This window comes from Sinohyriopsis cumingii, chromosome 9 (genome assembly GCF_028554795.1).
Source record: "Sinohyriopsis cumingii isolate HCF-2022 chromosome 9, ASM2855479v2, whole genome shotgun sequence".
Classification (NCBI taxonomy): Eukaryota; Metazoa; Mollusca; class Bivalvia; order Unionida; family Unionidae; genus Sinohyriopsis; species Sinohyriopsis cumingii.
Window position 1 is genome coordinate 71,467,626 of NC_142969.1, and position 16,256 is coordinate 71,483,881.

Consider the following 16,256-nt stretch of genomic DNA (forward strand, 5'->3'; position numbering starts at 1 on the left):
TATTTCTGCATAATTTTAAAACATATTTATCTACATGAGCTGCACATGAGTTACAGCACATGGTGACAGTGATGTGTAAACATGAGCAAAGTGATGCAAATTGAATAAAATGAAAGTGTGTAATTCGAATTGATGTATAGTGTGCATCACCTGTATTGGTTAACTTCAAATTATATAAAAAGTCCAGTAATGATTGTGCTTGTCGATGCAAAACTACAGACCTGTCCCACAAACCCGTTGCTTTTAATCCACTAGTTCATCCATCTACCCAACATTTCACTTTCATTTTGTGAGTAAAACTCATGATACTTATCACAATTATGTATGCTCTGTAAATGTGATATCTTCTGCAAATCCTTCAGTCTCCATGAAAGCATACTGACAGATGGAAAATATAGATAATTCTGTCGTTTTGCTTTTGTTTAGTTTATTATCTCATGAAAATGAAATTTTCAGGACATAAGAGGAGACTGACAGTTTCTAGGTGTAAATAATTTTATCCTATTTATAGTATAAGTGGTGTCATAACAAATAAATGTTGTAATTATGAAATATGAGTAATGTGAGAATTAAAACACTGTCTGATAATCAAAATTTCTTAAGTACATGAAAAATGTCTGAATGATTTGATCTGTGAGGTACTTGGTACATGTTCATTCTAGCTAATATCTGTCACACAAAAACAGTGTGACACCATGTTTGAAACCCTATAATCCTCTTTACTTCTACAGAAAAACAGTGACACCATCTTTGAAATCTCATAATCCTCTATTTACACAGGAATTTTCCAACCCTAATTGCATGTTTAAGATTAAAAACGACACTTTTCCGTGAAAGTTCCAGTGACTATACCGTATGTCTTGCATCCCACTAATGTGGGTTCAAAAAAAAATTTAAAAGAAGAAACTTTATATTTGTTATCAACAGAACAGAGACAGAGAGATTTATTTTAGTTAAAAAGATAGATCATGAAACCAACTGTCCAAGGAAGCAGCCATTTTGTGAACAAACTCTTTCAAGGTCGTTCTCAAGTTGTTGTATTTTCTTATTTTTCTGAATCAACTCATTTTGCAAGTCTTCAATGGAACAATTTCTGTTTCCTGCATCAACTGAAAATTAATATAAAGCAGTAGATCTATGCATTTCAAAAAGTAACATTCAGCTTAGTCACTTAGCAATTATCCTGATGAAATATATGGCAAAGTTAAATGACTTTTATATAAAGAAATATTTCATTCAAAAAAAAAGAACTAAAGTATTACTGTACAAAGATAATTCCTCAATACCGAATATGTCATACTAGAATATCAAAGTTATATCCAGGATGGGGTTTAAGATGGCAGGAAGAAGCTGGTCTATAAACAAATGATAACCAGATTCAGAGTGATTGGAGAGTGGGTGGCATGGGATGGGGTGGGGTGGCAGTAATAAGATATCTTAAACTATATTACTCTGACAGTTGGGGTGAAAAATAACTGAATCCATCAAATGCACTGGCTGATATAGGGAATCCCAAACAAGGGTCAGAACAAAGTTCTTGCCCACAAATTCTGGGATGTCTCTTTTCCACATTTATCCATGAAGTCTGGAATGTCCCTTTTCCACAATAATCCAAAAATTCTGGGATGTCCCTTCTCCACATTAGTGCATATAACAGATTTGTTTCTCTTCATTATAAATATAAAAGAATGGTAGAAAAAAGGATGGAATATAATCAATACTGATATAGCTTTACAAATACAGAAATTTTCTCAACATTTTGATGTCATTATAAAGAACACAAAATACTGTTTATAAGCAAAATTTGTCTTTTCAATACAAAAACTGCAAAATGATGTTTCAGAATATATCACATAGTTAAAATGTATCACGCAAAGAAAGAAAGATCAGCAGACCAGGCACAACGCACATTCATTATTTGTAACAAAGCACTCGACTTTTAGATCAACCATCATAATCAGGCGATTATGAAGTGACCTTGTGCAATGTGACCCTCCCAGTGATTATCCAGCATTTTACGAACTGCACTCAGCGTGGTTTTATAGTGGAGGACACGCCATTATCGGTATTCAAAGAATAAACGTTTATGCTCTTACATGCTGTTGTAAGGCTTGCAATGTAGTACCATTGCTGTATCACATGATCACTGACATTCTGGCACTAATAGATATAAACAACTGTAGTAAGTTTTATCTTCATTCCTGAAAAGTTACTCATCACAAGCTTGTGCTGAAACATAATATAAGTGGTCACATGATATATATATATATATCCAAACTTGTACCTCACCCACCCCTCATCAAAATGCAAGTGGGAAACCCCCACCTCACTGTGTGAAAATCAAGGAAATATCACTGCAATTAGTGAATTCTTAAGTTCCAATTGACTGATTAGTGATCCTTTTTAGGTTAATGCATTTCATCAGAATTCTATACTTGACTATGCAGATTACACTTATTCCTTCAGACATGGTTGCACATACACGGATGTTTTATCACTCTTTGTATGTGATATGCTGAATCTATATTTTCTTCTCCCTTGCATGCTGTCCTACACTGTTGTGTGGTGGAGTACTGTGTCCTTGCCTTTGGATAGAGGTCTATTTCCCAACAAACAACACTACAGGAGATTAGTCCATGGAAGAAGGTAATAATAGAATAAATATAAATTATAAAGACTTACCATTATGTTTGGGTATTGCTGACTGTGTTGTTCTAATGCCATTTGCTATATCACAATATTTACATTGCTCTAATGCCAGCAATAGGGTCCCATAGGCTCTCGGACCACAATTAAAGAGAAGAGGTGCAAAACCCTGCCATCTGTTGGCCTTAGTATCTGGATTGTGGTTCTTTATATCTTCTATATCACTCAAATCAAATAACTCTTTCTGGATAAAGTAATCTGTAAGATCCAGCGGGTCCACATTTTTCTTTAGTGTGACAAAGTTCTTTCTGATCTTCTATTCATCTTCTGGTCGCATCTTTCCCCTTTCTAACGGCATGATTGAGTTGGCAGAACTTTTCTGTAAAGTAAATGTTTTAATGACTATTTATGATTGAAAACAAAAGAACATCAAGGCCCGAGACAACTCTGCCAGATGCAGTGTTTATTTCTGGCTGCACCACTGACAGACCCACAATTTTTATCAATGATGACAAAACTTGTTTCTATGGCACCTATAGGGCACATAAAAAGAAAAAAAAAATGATGACAATCTTAATGTTGATTTTGGATTGACTGAATCAAGTGTACCTGATGCTGGCTTGCTGAATAAAGGATGTCTATCTCCAAACATAGCATAAGATGATCAATTTCATTGGCTGTCAGAAATGTTACATTATTTATGATTAGTCCGGGGACTAATCAACATCTTATGGTCAATGATCAAGGATAGAAAACCGATGGAGCAGAAAATGGACAGATCTGAAGCAAAAATACTGCTGGATATATTTCCAAAGCAGCCTACCGGAATGGAAAATGAAGACTCAATCAAATTCTTGGTATGCATTAGGGTACATGGAGTCTGACAATGAAATGCATTTCAATTACACTGGATAAAAAAGAATGATATATTCACCAAGTGACAGTCATATGACAAATCCACAGATACTAGAATCAAAGGACCAAAACAACTATCCTGAATGAGTGAAGTTGCATCTGATTGGTTTCTTGATACTAATGGAATAGCTGATTATCTGCCTATCTGCTTCAGTAGGAGGAAGGGTTTATGTTATTCCATGCTGATTTACAAACTGCTGACACATCAGATGTCATATATAAATACAGTGTACAGACTGCTGAAAGGTCTCTGCAACCACACTCTAGAGTAGAGGTGGGCAATCTTTCCAGTGCAAGTGCCGCATACACAAATTTACACCTTGTCGTGGGCCGCATAGTTCATTAAGTAAAATAATTAATATTTGAAACAGCAAAAACAAAAGGTTTTTCTAAATAACATCATAATTAATTTTCAGTTGTTAATATGTTGTTAATATTTGAAAACTTAAACTCAAACTTCAAAAGAAGCACATTTATTTGATAAACAGAGTAACATAAACAGAGTCAGTGCGAATGATGACTTGTTCCTAGGCCGCATGAAAACCCTTGGCGGGCCGCATGAAAGCCCTTGGCAGGCCGTAGTTTGCCCACCCGTGCTCTAGAGTAACAAAAAATGCCATTAAGTTTCAAAATGTGCACTGATGACGTGTTGCAGACCAATCTGTCTGCATCAATTGTAATGTTTTATGAATAGGTGAGGTCCAACCACAAACCAACAATGTGCAGGTTTACTGTTTGACTACTACATTTTATTGGGTCAAAGTCACAGGCTCAGAGTATTCTTTTAGTGGCAGCCACTAGTAAAAGCATGGTTGGTGCTTTAATAATTCCATTTAATAGTCAGTACAGATAAGACCTCACATGACAAGCATGCAGTCCACTCACCTAGTTCCCATATTCATTTACATGTACAATACAGTTAACCTGCGGAGGGTAACAAGTCATATTATACAATGAATATTCATCAATGTCAAGTTCACCATGAAGTAGCCATTACTGTGCTGACTTGCTGTTAAAATCTAATACATATATGCATACATACAATTTCCAACTGCATACATACACCCTACTTCAAACTGTATACATACACACTATTTCAAACTGCACATGTACACACAGCTTCAAACTTCATACACTGATGCCACTTTCTACTGGACACATACACCCAACTTCCATCTGCACACGTAACAGCCCACTTGGAAAAGAATTTTCCCCATTTTCTTTTCTTGTTATACTGGCTATGTAACAAAGACCTTGTACATTTTGGGTTTTGTTTAAAGAACTTTTAATTCCTTTATTTTGGTGTGTGACTGATGGGTGTAATTTGGGTTAGAGAGTATACAGCTTGGCCATACTTAACTTGCTTAATTACCAAAACATTGCTAGTATCGCTTGGTCATTTTCACTTCATGTACTTCTGAAGTAAACTGTGGGGAAAAAAGGAGCCAACAACATTTCCTTTGGTATTTTATATATTTTGTAAATCATTATTGAACTTTCAGAACCTGGCATTGTCTAGTCTGGCCAAAATCGTTTCCTCTACTTTAATAACTGCTAAAGATAGTGTATTTAACAGTAATTCAGGCTGATTTTTATTGGAGCTCATAGGAGAAGTCATTTTGAATAATTGTGCTTAGGTTGTGTACAATTTCCACAAGTACAATATCCAAAGAAATTTAAGGCACAATGCATGAAAGTAGCATTTAGAGTTGCCCGCATTCTCTCCAATGAGCATGTTGCAGATGCAAACTACTTCACCTTACACCTGTCACTCTCTCTGAAGTTCACAATATCTATAGAGCTCCCCCATAAAGACTACATAGGTATTTATATTAATGTATGATTTAATTATGGTTGTATAGCTGAAACATTTACATCTCAAGCATCAAAAGTCCTTTTGAATGATTTTCATGTTTTTTCCCCAAAGAATTGCATTCATTCTCAACACAGAAACTGATGATATGATGAAAGACAGGAACATAAAACTTTCCACATTTATTCACAGGATGTCACTAATAAATTTTACAGTTTGAAATGGGATGGTACAGATCAGGTTCACAGAGGATGTCACAGAACAAGGCAAGAAATAACTTGGTTGTGCCTTAGAATTATTTGACCATTTTTCATTGTACATGTGTACAACATTACCTAGGGTGAATAATTGTTTTTCCAGGCATGCACTAGCATGTATCTTGTTGAAAATTACTTGCGAAGATAGATATTAAAAACTCGATATGCACTGGTATTTTACCCTATTACTCACTCTGCTATGGATTTAAGGTAGATTCCACTTCTAAATGACACACTGGTTGTTTTGGATCTTGTCAAGGAGTGAACGTTCTCCATTGATATTCAGGTTTTAATGTCATATCATGCAACGATGCATTTACTACTACGCAGATTTGAAACGTTGTGAACTTTGAATTACAAGTTGCTATTAGAGTTTAATTTATTAGCAGATTTTGATTCAGAACATATTATGACCAGTTTGGTTTTATTGTAGCTGTTTGGGGTTGACAGTAGCTGTTTAGGGCTGACTGTAGCTATTTAGTGCTGTGTGCTGTCTATATGTACACATGGTGGAGCCACGAATATAGGCGTAGCCAATACAAGGGTGCTGTATGCTGTCTGTACATATGTATATACGTATGTTTGTACATGTGGTGGATCCGTGAAGTGTGTGAGCGGCCGATAAAAGTGTGGGCCAACCCAAGGATTCGGCGAAACTGTGCAGTTCATCTCTTTATGAATCATACAACTGTACAAGTGTCAAGAGTCATATATTTGTTCCAACTGATGTTTCAATTCAGTACATTCTCAATTACACAAAATTATTTTGAATCTTATTTGTATTATAGCAGATTATGTGAATCTCACTTACAGTTCATACTATTATTTGAAACATAGTTGAATTCCTTGAGATTATTTGAATCTTAATCGTATTCCATATGTGAGATTATGTGAATCTCTCTTACATTGCATAATATTATTTGAAATGTATTTGCAGTCCATGAGGTTATTTGAATCTTACTTTCCATACGTAAGATTACATGAATCATATTTTTGTTTTTCAATTTGTGAATGTTGGTGTAGAGCGATTGGATCAATCGTATGTTGAAAGCGTTAGAGAATCATTGTATTTATACACCTTATATTTTTTCTTTATTAATTCATTTCATAAATTTCCATCTTTTACACATTGTGTTTGTGTTGTTCATTTAATCCAAAACCCACTTGGTTTCAATTCTGTTACAGAGGTCAAAGATTAATGGGTAAAATGTTTGCATATTCATCTAACACTAGTATACAGAGGAAAGCAAATTTGCTTTGTCATCATTTATTTCTTAATTTTCTTAAAAATGAATGAAACATTTTCACTATATATTTCTTTCACTTAAAGCAACAGTTTTATAATTATGCTGATGTAAATCCAGTGTTCTAAGACTTCTAATTTCCCCATAATTAAAGTCACTGCACATACAACACTGCCACACAGCATACTGTGTCAGCAAGAGCCAAATTAGCATAATGAGCTTATTTTCATGCATAAAATCAACGTCAATGTTTTGATGAGAATATCATATATCGTGATATGAAATTAAGAAAAAAAAAAACAATTGCACAAATTTTCAAGATGGTACTCTACAGTTTCATATTTTGTTAGATTTTTAAAAATAAGAATTTCCCAGGTTTTCCTCACTGGTTATGCTGGCTGTTTAAAAAAAGACAATATGTTAGGCATTGTTTAAAGAACTTTTAATTCCCATTATTTTAAAAATGATGGGTATAACTTGGGTTATAGTGTATAGAACTTGGCCTTACATCAGATATTAACCTATAAAAAAAACCGCTAGCTCCACTTGGTCATTTTCACTTTCTGGACTTCAGAGGTAAATTGTTAAAAAAAAAAGAAGAAAAAAAAGAGCCAATAACTTTTTTTTTTACATTGTATATATTTTTTTTTTCATTCATTGTACTTTTAATAGTTTTCCCTAAGTTAATAAATGTTAAAAGATATTTGAGATTAATTCAGGCTGATTTTTCTAGCACATGGGAGAGAACATTTTGGTGAAATGTGTGCTTTTATCATGTACAATTTCTAGAGGGGCCCTGAGTGACCGAGTGGTCTAAAGCGGTCTCCATTACAGATCACTGCCATCTCACTTCTGTCTGCATGGGTTCGAGTCTTGGATTCGGCCAATGTTGGTATGTGAGAAAGCTTGCCAGTAGCTTCTCGTGGGTTGGTGCTTCTTTCTGGGGTTTTCCCGGGTTCTTCCTCCACCATTAATACTGGCCGCCATGTATAGCCTATAGGTATGCCAACATTATCTCCCTTTCGCATGTTACACCTGTCACAAGTTCATAATATCTGCAGAGTGCCCCTGTAAGAGAGCTGTATACAATCTAGTTTAATAACTGAAGCTTTGAGATTAGGATGTTGTACCTATCAAACTGCATCCTGTAAGTTTCATGATTCCAGTTACACCAGTATAATACACAAGGTAAAAAACAAAAAAAAATAACAAAAAAGAAACTAATGTTGTCAAGAGCTAAATGCAGAGAAAATTATTTTACTCATTATTTTGGGAAAATATGTAACAAAAATTCTGAATTAAACAAGAGTGTTATTGTGCATGGAATGATATATTCCCACTCTGCAGTAAATGGTAATCAATGGAAATAACTGAAAATTATTTGTACATAAACCACCTTTGTTCTTGCAGCCAGTGACCTTGACCTTATGTCTGTAATTCCTAAAATCAATAAGCTTCTTCCTTATCCTGTTTCTGGTTTGACCCCACCACCCAGCCCTTAATTCACTGATGGGTCCTCATAATTTTCTTTTTGATGAGCCCATGTAGTGTAAGCCTCCATAATTTCTTCCAAGTATATTTTGCACTAAATGTATTTTCCTTTCTCCAGTTATCTTGACTTTCTGACTACTAAACAGTAGGCATCTTCCTTACCACAAGTGTAAGCCCTCCACAAAGTTTGGTCCAGTTATGTGACATAGAACTAATGTTATTGAATGTAAACCATTGTTTATCCCCATGTTGACAGACTGATGCCCAGACCCCTCTATATGTAAATCAAGCTCTTACCACCTTGCAAGTCTGCTGCCCATTAGAAATCAGATCACAATTAACAGTTTTGGTTCAGTACCCAGTCTATTGTTAGTGCATTTTTTCCTGTATCCTTTTGGTGGTGATACAAGAGTAAGATTTAGGCTTTCCTGGCATAGATTTGAAGGTAATTGTTTATTCTTTAGAAATGAGCTTATGGTGTGTTTGTTTGTATGTACACAGTGGGTAATAAGGTCTTGGTGATGATCCAGAAATTAAATGTGTTCCATTGCACGTTGATTTGTTTCCAGTCCAGCCTTTCAAAGAAACGCGGTGAACCTATGACACGAACTTCACCGTGAAGTCATCTTTGAAGGTATTTTTTATTAACATATGATTTGTTAATTGTCACACAGTGGAAAGTTCAGTACTAAGAAACAAATATAGAGAATATGTAATAAAATTGTGTTCATGGTCCATGTTAGTACTAATATTAGTACCCTTACTCGTACCTCGTGGACAGGGTACTAACATGAGCATATACATGTTAATGGAGCATTCCTTTAGCCTAATAATAAAACTTTAATGTAGCAAGGCATCTTTGCTGACTTTGTAAATAGTTCCCAAAGCTAGCCTGTTAAGTGATAGAGGTCACACTAGGTCAGTGTGTTTGTCTAATGGTGCCGTAAAGTGGAGAGAGGATCTGATAAGGACAGAGGCTGGTGCGTGCTCTCTAGGCAGTGATACTGTTATAGGCTTCAGATGTAAGGTTAATGACCTTGTGATCTTGGAAAAGATTGTAATATGTCACTGTCAGGAACAGTTATAGGGAGGATAGAAAAATCTGAGAAAATCTAGAAGTTAAGTTAGTATAACAGAGTCCATTGTAAGATCTAGACCGGGTTGCATGCTACACAATTTGGTGGCAGCGATGGGATTATGTTTTCGTAAAGTAGCTGCAAACCCTGGAAAATCTTAAGAATAAATGAAAATGGCGCAATCGCAGACAGTCTCGTCAATGATGGATGCACAAGAAAGAATTAATCATGAAATTCGGCAACTGGAACGTGAAATAGAAGAAAGTACACGTAGGACTATCGGAATTGAACATCAGATAACGCCATCGAGACCCCGGGAAAGAAATCAAGCACCCCAAAGAAGATTAGAATTTTCGGAACAAAATAAACTGAAACGACCACTTGTAACGCCACAAACGTTCGACGGTTCCACACCACTGATGGACTTTCAAGCACATTTTAGTACGTGTGCCGGGATAAACAAATGGACTCAAGAAGAGAAAGGGATTTATCTAGCAGTGAGTCTCAGGGGTCAGGCCCAACAGCTACTGGGATCTGGAACTCCAGATTATGACAGGCTCATGGATTCACTAGAAAGAAGGTTCGCGCCAAAAAACCAAACGGAAATTTACAGAGTACAACTAAAAAGCCGCCTTAGAAGGGAACATGAAACACTTCCAGAATTGGGACAAGCGATACGCTGCCTCGCTTCCCGAGCATATCCAAAGGCGCCAGAAGAATTACTCGAAACACTGTCGAAGGAACAATTTATCGATTCTTTAACTGACAGCGAACTTAGGTTAAGAATACAGCAAGCACGCCCTAAAACCCTTGATGAAGCCATTCAGATTGGAGTAGAAATCGAAGCCTTTAATAGAGCCGAGCTTCAGCGAAAGGATTTGGGAAGATATGCACGAACCGTTACAATATCTGATGCAGGGTTAAGTGATATCCAGGAACTTAAGAAAGAAGTTGCGGAACTCAAGACATTACTAAAGGATTTGGAGGCAAAATCTGCAGGGAAAACCGAAACGAAGGCAAGATCTTGTTACAAGTGTGGAGAAATAGGGCATTTCAAAAGAGACTGTCCAAAAAGCAAGCCCAAACTGTCGGAAAACTAGGGTGGGCCCACCCCAAGGGCAAGGGGTGGGACCGTGATTCCAGGCCTAGGAATATAACTGGACAGGCAACGATGAAAGATGCTGGGATGTACCTTCCGGGATCTATACACGGAATGGGTGTCAACTTCTTAATAGACACAGGTGCTACGGTTACCATGATAGCAAAGGGTGTCTATGAGAGGATGGCTCCGGAATATCGACCTCGGTTACATGAGGTTACTGGGCACGTCCTGTGTGCAGATGGGAAACCGCTAGAACAAGTCGGGAAAGGAAAGTTTACCTTGTCGTTCGGAGGAAAACGTCACGAGCATTGCGTTATCGTTGCAACGATGGGCTTGACAGCAGAAGGAGTGTTAGGATTGGATTTCCTAGAAAAGGTAGGAAGCAAAATTGATTTTGTGAATCACAGTTTAACTATTGGGGACGCCATTTTATCATACGATGTGATCAAATCAATTTCGATGGAGTGCGCTAGAGTGGTGTTATCAGAGACAATATCGATCCCTGCAAGGCACGAAATGAACATTCCTTGCAAATTACAAACAGAAGGGGACAACCACGCGTTTGGTTCGATCGGGGTTGTGGAACCAGAGGGACGATTTGTTGAAAATAAGCAACTTCTAGTAGGAAAAGTACTTATTAGGGCTACATCCGACGATGTCATTCCTCTAAGGGTCATGAACGTTACCGACGAAACAAAGGTTGTCCATGCTGGAACTATTATGGGTCTTTATGTACCGGTGGATGACGATGATGTTGGTGATGTTTCTGGAAAATTATTGGCTCAAGTAGAAACCTTCCAAATGCCTGAACACCTGAAAAAGTTATCTCAAGAAACGAAAAAGGGTCTTACATTGGCCCAATGCAAGAAAGTTGACCAACTTCTATGTACGTTTTTTGGTTTATTTGCTAAATCAAAAGATGATCTTGGCAGAACCAATCAAATACGTCACAAGATAAATACTGGGGACGCAAGACCAGTAAAACAACCGCTACATAGAATTCCGATCCACTCAAGAGATGAAATTGAAGACCACGTTGAGAGTATGTTAACTCAAGGCATTATAGAGCTATCATTAAGCCCCTGGGCTTCGCCTATAGTGCTGGTGCGTAAGAAGGATGGAACGATTTGTTTTTGTGTCGACTATAGAGCAGTCAATCAACTGACTGTGAAGGATGCGTATCCTCTACCACGTATAGACGACTCATTGGATCGACTTTCAGGTGTATCGTGGTTTTCTACCCTTGATTTAATGAGTGGGTATTGGCAAGTAGAAATGGAAGAGCAAGATAAACCCAAAACAGCTTTTATAGCACCAAATGACTTATATCAGTTTCGTGTAATGCCTTTTGGATTATGCAATTCAGGTTCCACCTTCGAAAGGCTGATGGAGACTACTTTAGCAGGTTTACAATGGAAAACGTGTCTAATATATCTGGATGACATAGTTATTTTCGGCAAAACTTTTGACGAGGAGCTAAGCCGTCTACAGGAAGTTTTCACTCAATTGCAACAGGCGGGCCTTAAACTTAAACCCTCCAAGTGTCACTTGTTTGCACACGAAGTGGCATTCTTAGGGCATATCGTGTTTGAAGAGGGGATTAAAACTGACCTTGAAAAAATCGAAGCGGTGAAGTCTTGGACTACGCTAACGAATGTGAAGGAGCTTCGCAGCTTCCTTGTGCTTTGTTCCTACTATAGGAGATTCATAAAAGACTTTTCATCAATCGTTAGTTGTTTACATAATCTGACAGAGTCAGGAAGGGTGTTTAAATGGACTAAGGAATGCGGAGAAGCGTTTGAAATGCTAAAAGCTAAGTTAACAACAGCACCAATACTCACATACCCTGACATTTCAAAACAATTCATTTTGGATACTGATGCTAGTGAAAATGGAATCGGTGCAGTAATTTCCCAGGTTCATGAAGGTCACGAAAAAGTCGCAGCGTATGGAAGTAGGACACTGTCGAAATCAGAGCGATCCTATTGCGTGACGCGGAAAGAATTACTTGCTATAGTGTACTTTGTGAAACATTTCAAGCCATACTTGTATGGGAAACGATTTCTCATTCGGACTGATCACAATGCATTACGTTGGCTTATGACGTTAAAGGACCCAGAAGGTCAACTGGCTAGATGGCTTGAGATGCTGGCTCAGTATGACTTTGAAAGCCTACACCAACCAGGACTGCGTCATGGAAATGTGGATGCATTATCAAGGAAGCCATGCCGACAATGCGGGAGACAAACGCATGTTGCAAACATTGGAAACGACGACGAGAAAAACGCACTACAAACAGTTGCTGTAAGTACGTTATGTTCCAGAACTCATAATAATGGTACGTATGCATCGGCAGATATGGTATCAAAGCTGCTGCAATCTCAGCATGCCGATAATGACCTATCCATAGTTAGACAGTGGGTGACTGGTGGAGTAAGGCCATGCTGGAATGAAGTATCAGGTCAAAGCAATGAAGTTAAAAGTTTATGGGCTCAATGGGACCAACTTGAGTTTCACAATGGATTATTGTGCCGGAGATGCCAAACGTGTGATGGTAAAGCAGGATGTCATCAAGCTATTGTCCCCTATGAGCTCAGGAAAAGTTTATTAAAATTTTCTCATGACAGTAAAACTGGAGGCCATCTAGGGATTTCAAAAACCCTTAATAAAATCAGGCAAGGATATTATTGGGTTGGGCTACAACATGATGTTAGGGACTGGTGCAGTACATGTGAAGTATGTGCAAGAAAAAAGTCCCCAGGCAAGAAGAGAAGAGCCCCGATGCAACTCTGCAAATCAGGAAGTCCGATGGATAGAATAGCATTGGATATTATGGGACCGTTGTCAGAAACTTCACTTGGGAATAAATATATCCTGGTAATTGGAGACTATTTTACTAAATGGACAGAGGCATTTGCACTGCCTAATCAGGATGCCGTAGCCATAGCCAGTGTACTTGTTGAAGAGATAATCTGCAGATTTGGCATGCCCCGTCAAATTCATTCAGATAAAGGGACACAATTTGAATCTGAAATTTTCCAAGAAATGTGCAGATTACTGGGTATCGAAAAGACAAGGACAACTGCTTACCACCCACAGAGTGATGGAATGGTTGAAAGGTTCAACAGAACACTCGCTGTCATGAATCTGCATATGTAAATGAACATCAGGATAACTGGGATGAACACTTGCCGTATTTAACAATGGCGTATCGCGCAGCTGTCCAAGAGTCTACGAATTTCACTCCAAATTTCTTGATGCTTGGTAGGGATGTGACCGTTCCACTCGATATTCAATTTGGACGGCCACCAGATACATATTCTCGAAATACCTGGGTTGAGAAACTTTCGGAAACGATGCGTTTAGCTCATCAATTTGCAAGGAACCACCTTAACCAAAGTATGTTACGCCAGAAGAGATTCTACGACAGTTGACTGAAATGGGAACAGTTCAAACCAGGTGATTTGGTTTGGGTTTACACTCCACAAAGGAAAACAGGACTTTCAAGTAAATTGCTGTCTTGGTGGAAGGGACCATTTCAAGTTGTTAAAAAACTCAGTGATGTGACATACCGCGTAAAGTGTGGATATAGGGGCAAATCGCAAGTGATTCATGTAGACAGGATTAAATCATGTAAAGTCCGAGATAACAACGATAATGAGGATATGCGTCAAAGTGATGATGATATCAATGAACTTGACAATGCTAGCTACGACAATCTCAATGATACATCCAGAAATGAGGATCTACCTTGGCCATACCCTATGGAAAGTACCACCTCGGAACACCCGTTACCAACGACCCAGAGTGGACGCCAAAGGCAACGCCCAGGCTAGTGGAAAGAATATACGTTTTAGATAGAAACTTTAATTCCAAAATTCGTATGAATTACTATGAACTTCAGTTGTGGAAATTTAAAAAGTTTTTAAAAAAAGTGCTGAAAGTGGATACCATTAAGTTAAAATAGGACTTATCTGAAATATTCAGCTGGATTTGCCGTGTGTGACTATACATTTAGAACTCTTGAATTATACAATAGAGCTTGCTTATGCTAAACAAAAAGAACTTTAACGATTTTTCTTTTATAATGTCTAGTCTTATTTAATATTTTTTTGAAGCTTTAAAAAAAATCTAAATATATTGCGGTTTTAGTGTGAGGACACACTTAATCGGAGGCATGGGCAATTTGTAGCAAGGCATCTTTGCTAACTTTGTAAATAGTTCCCAAAGCTAGCCTGTTAAGTGATAGAGGTCACACTAGGTCAGTGTGTATGTCTAATGGTGCCGTAAAGTGGAGAGACGATCTGATAAGGACAGAGGCTGGTGCGTGCTCTCTAGGCAGTGATACTGTTATAGGCTTCAGATGTAAGGTCAATGACCTTGTGATCTGGGAAATGATTGTAATATGTCACTGTCAGGAACAGTTATAGGGAGGATAGAAAAATCTGAGAAAATCTAGAAGTTAAGTTAGTATAACAGAGTCCATTGTAAGATCTAGACCGGGTTGCATGCTACATTAAACATATTCCTTGCATGTAATCCAATAAATTGAGTAGTCCTCTTATTTAATACCGGAAGTATCGAAAATCATTGTAGAAATAGTTGTAAAATCTCGTTTACCTTTTTTAGCCGATACTTTCGTTTAGATCGTCCACCATATTATTTCAAATAATCATTACTTCCGTTCTCAGCCTCGTTTGTTTGTGTGCCATATAAGGACATTGGCGCCTTTTTTGGAAATGTAAACAAATCGTAGTAAAATTTTGGCGCCGTTTGGGTCAGAAATTCTGCGCATTAAAAGTAAATACGGTTTACCGGCAACTTTGAAATTCCACTAAGAAGCGATAATTATATAGCGTAGAAAATCCAAAATATGGTCTGGCAAGACTTACGTAGAAAAGGGGTCACGGCGAGAGTCTCGCGTTATCTGTCATGGCGGACAGGATAAGGTTAGAGTAACAATGCCAATTTATTTTATCGCGTAAGGGCTTAATAAATTCAAAATAAGCCAAATTTCTTCCACAATATGATTTTACTTATGTATTTGATTTCTACACTGTTTGTTTTTCTGACTTTAGTGACGAATTTTTTTGCTCCATTACATGATATGAGATCAGTTCGTAGCCTCAACCACAACAAATCAAGTTGAGGCTACGACATCGTAGCTAGGTCCATGTGGAAACAAAACGCGTTATCCTGACAAAATCATGAGTGTGCAAACAATGGCATATTATTAATATTCATGTGACCTATGAATAGGAAACAATACTATTTCTATTCTCTGTATTTCACTGGTTATCTATAATTAGTGCTCACTTGTTTTTTTTTTACTAGACTGACGCCGGAGTGTCCTCTTATTCCTGCATCCTCTAATAAGATTTGGGGTTTTTGGCGGATGTGAATTTCAGGGCTGTTTTTATTCTTTACGAAGAAGAGTACTTCCTTTGTTGGACTGTCTTAGGTGGCGCTCTACAGATTCGTATTTTGCATAGGTTAGGATTTTAAAGAAAAAGCATTTCCCTGGCTTTCCTCACTGGTTATACTGGTTATTTAAAAAAGACCTTGTATATCTTAGGTATAATGTAAAGAACCTTTAATTCCCTTTATTTTGGTGTATGATTGATGGGTGTACTATGGGTTATAGAGTATACAGCTTGGCCTTACTTCAGATGTGCATCTTTCAAAAAGTGCTAGCTCTATTTGGTCATTTTC

General features: G+C 37.5%; 1 protein-coding gene across 3 annotated transcripts in view; it reads right to left on the reverse strand.

Annotated features, from left to right (window-relative positions):
- The window catches only part of LOC149792001 (uncharacterized), a 47,227-nt gene extending 31,291 nt beyond the window's left edge, over positions 1–15,936 (reverse strand). Inside the window, exons 1-3 of one of the 3 annotated variants that reach the window (XM_089970491.1) lie at positions 15,861–15,936; positions 2,683–3,025; positions 980–1,109 (exon numbers count right to left, since the gene is read on the reverse strand). The gene's annotated coding sequence lies outside the window, so the exon portion shown is untranslated. Of the gene's footprint in view, positions 1–979; positions 1,110–2,682; positions 3,026–8,863; positions 8,988–15,164; positions 15,401–15,860 lie in introns of those variants that run through there. The other 2 variants (XM_089970492.1, XM_089970493.1) reach the window with 2 other exon arrangements.
- Between the last annotated feature and the right edge of the window lie 320 nt (positions 15,937–16,256).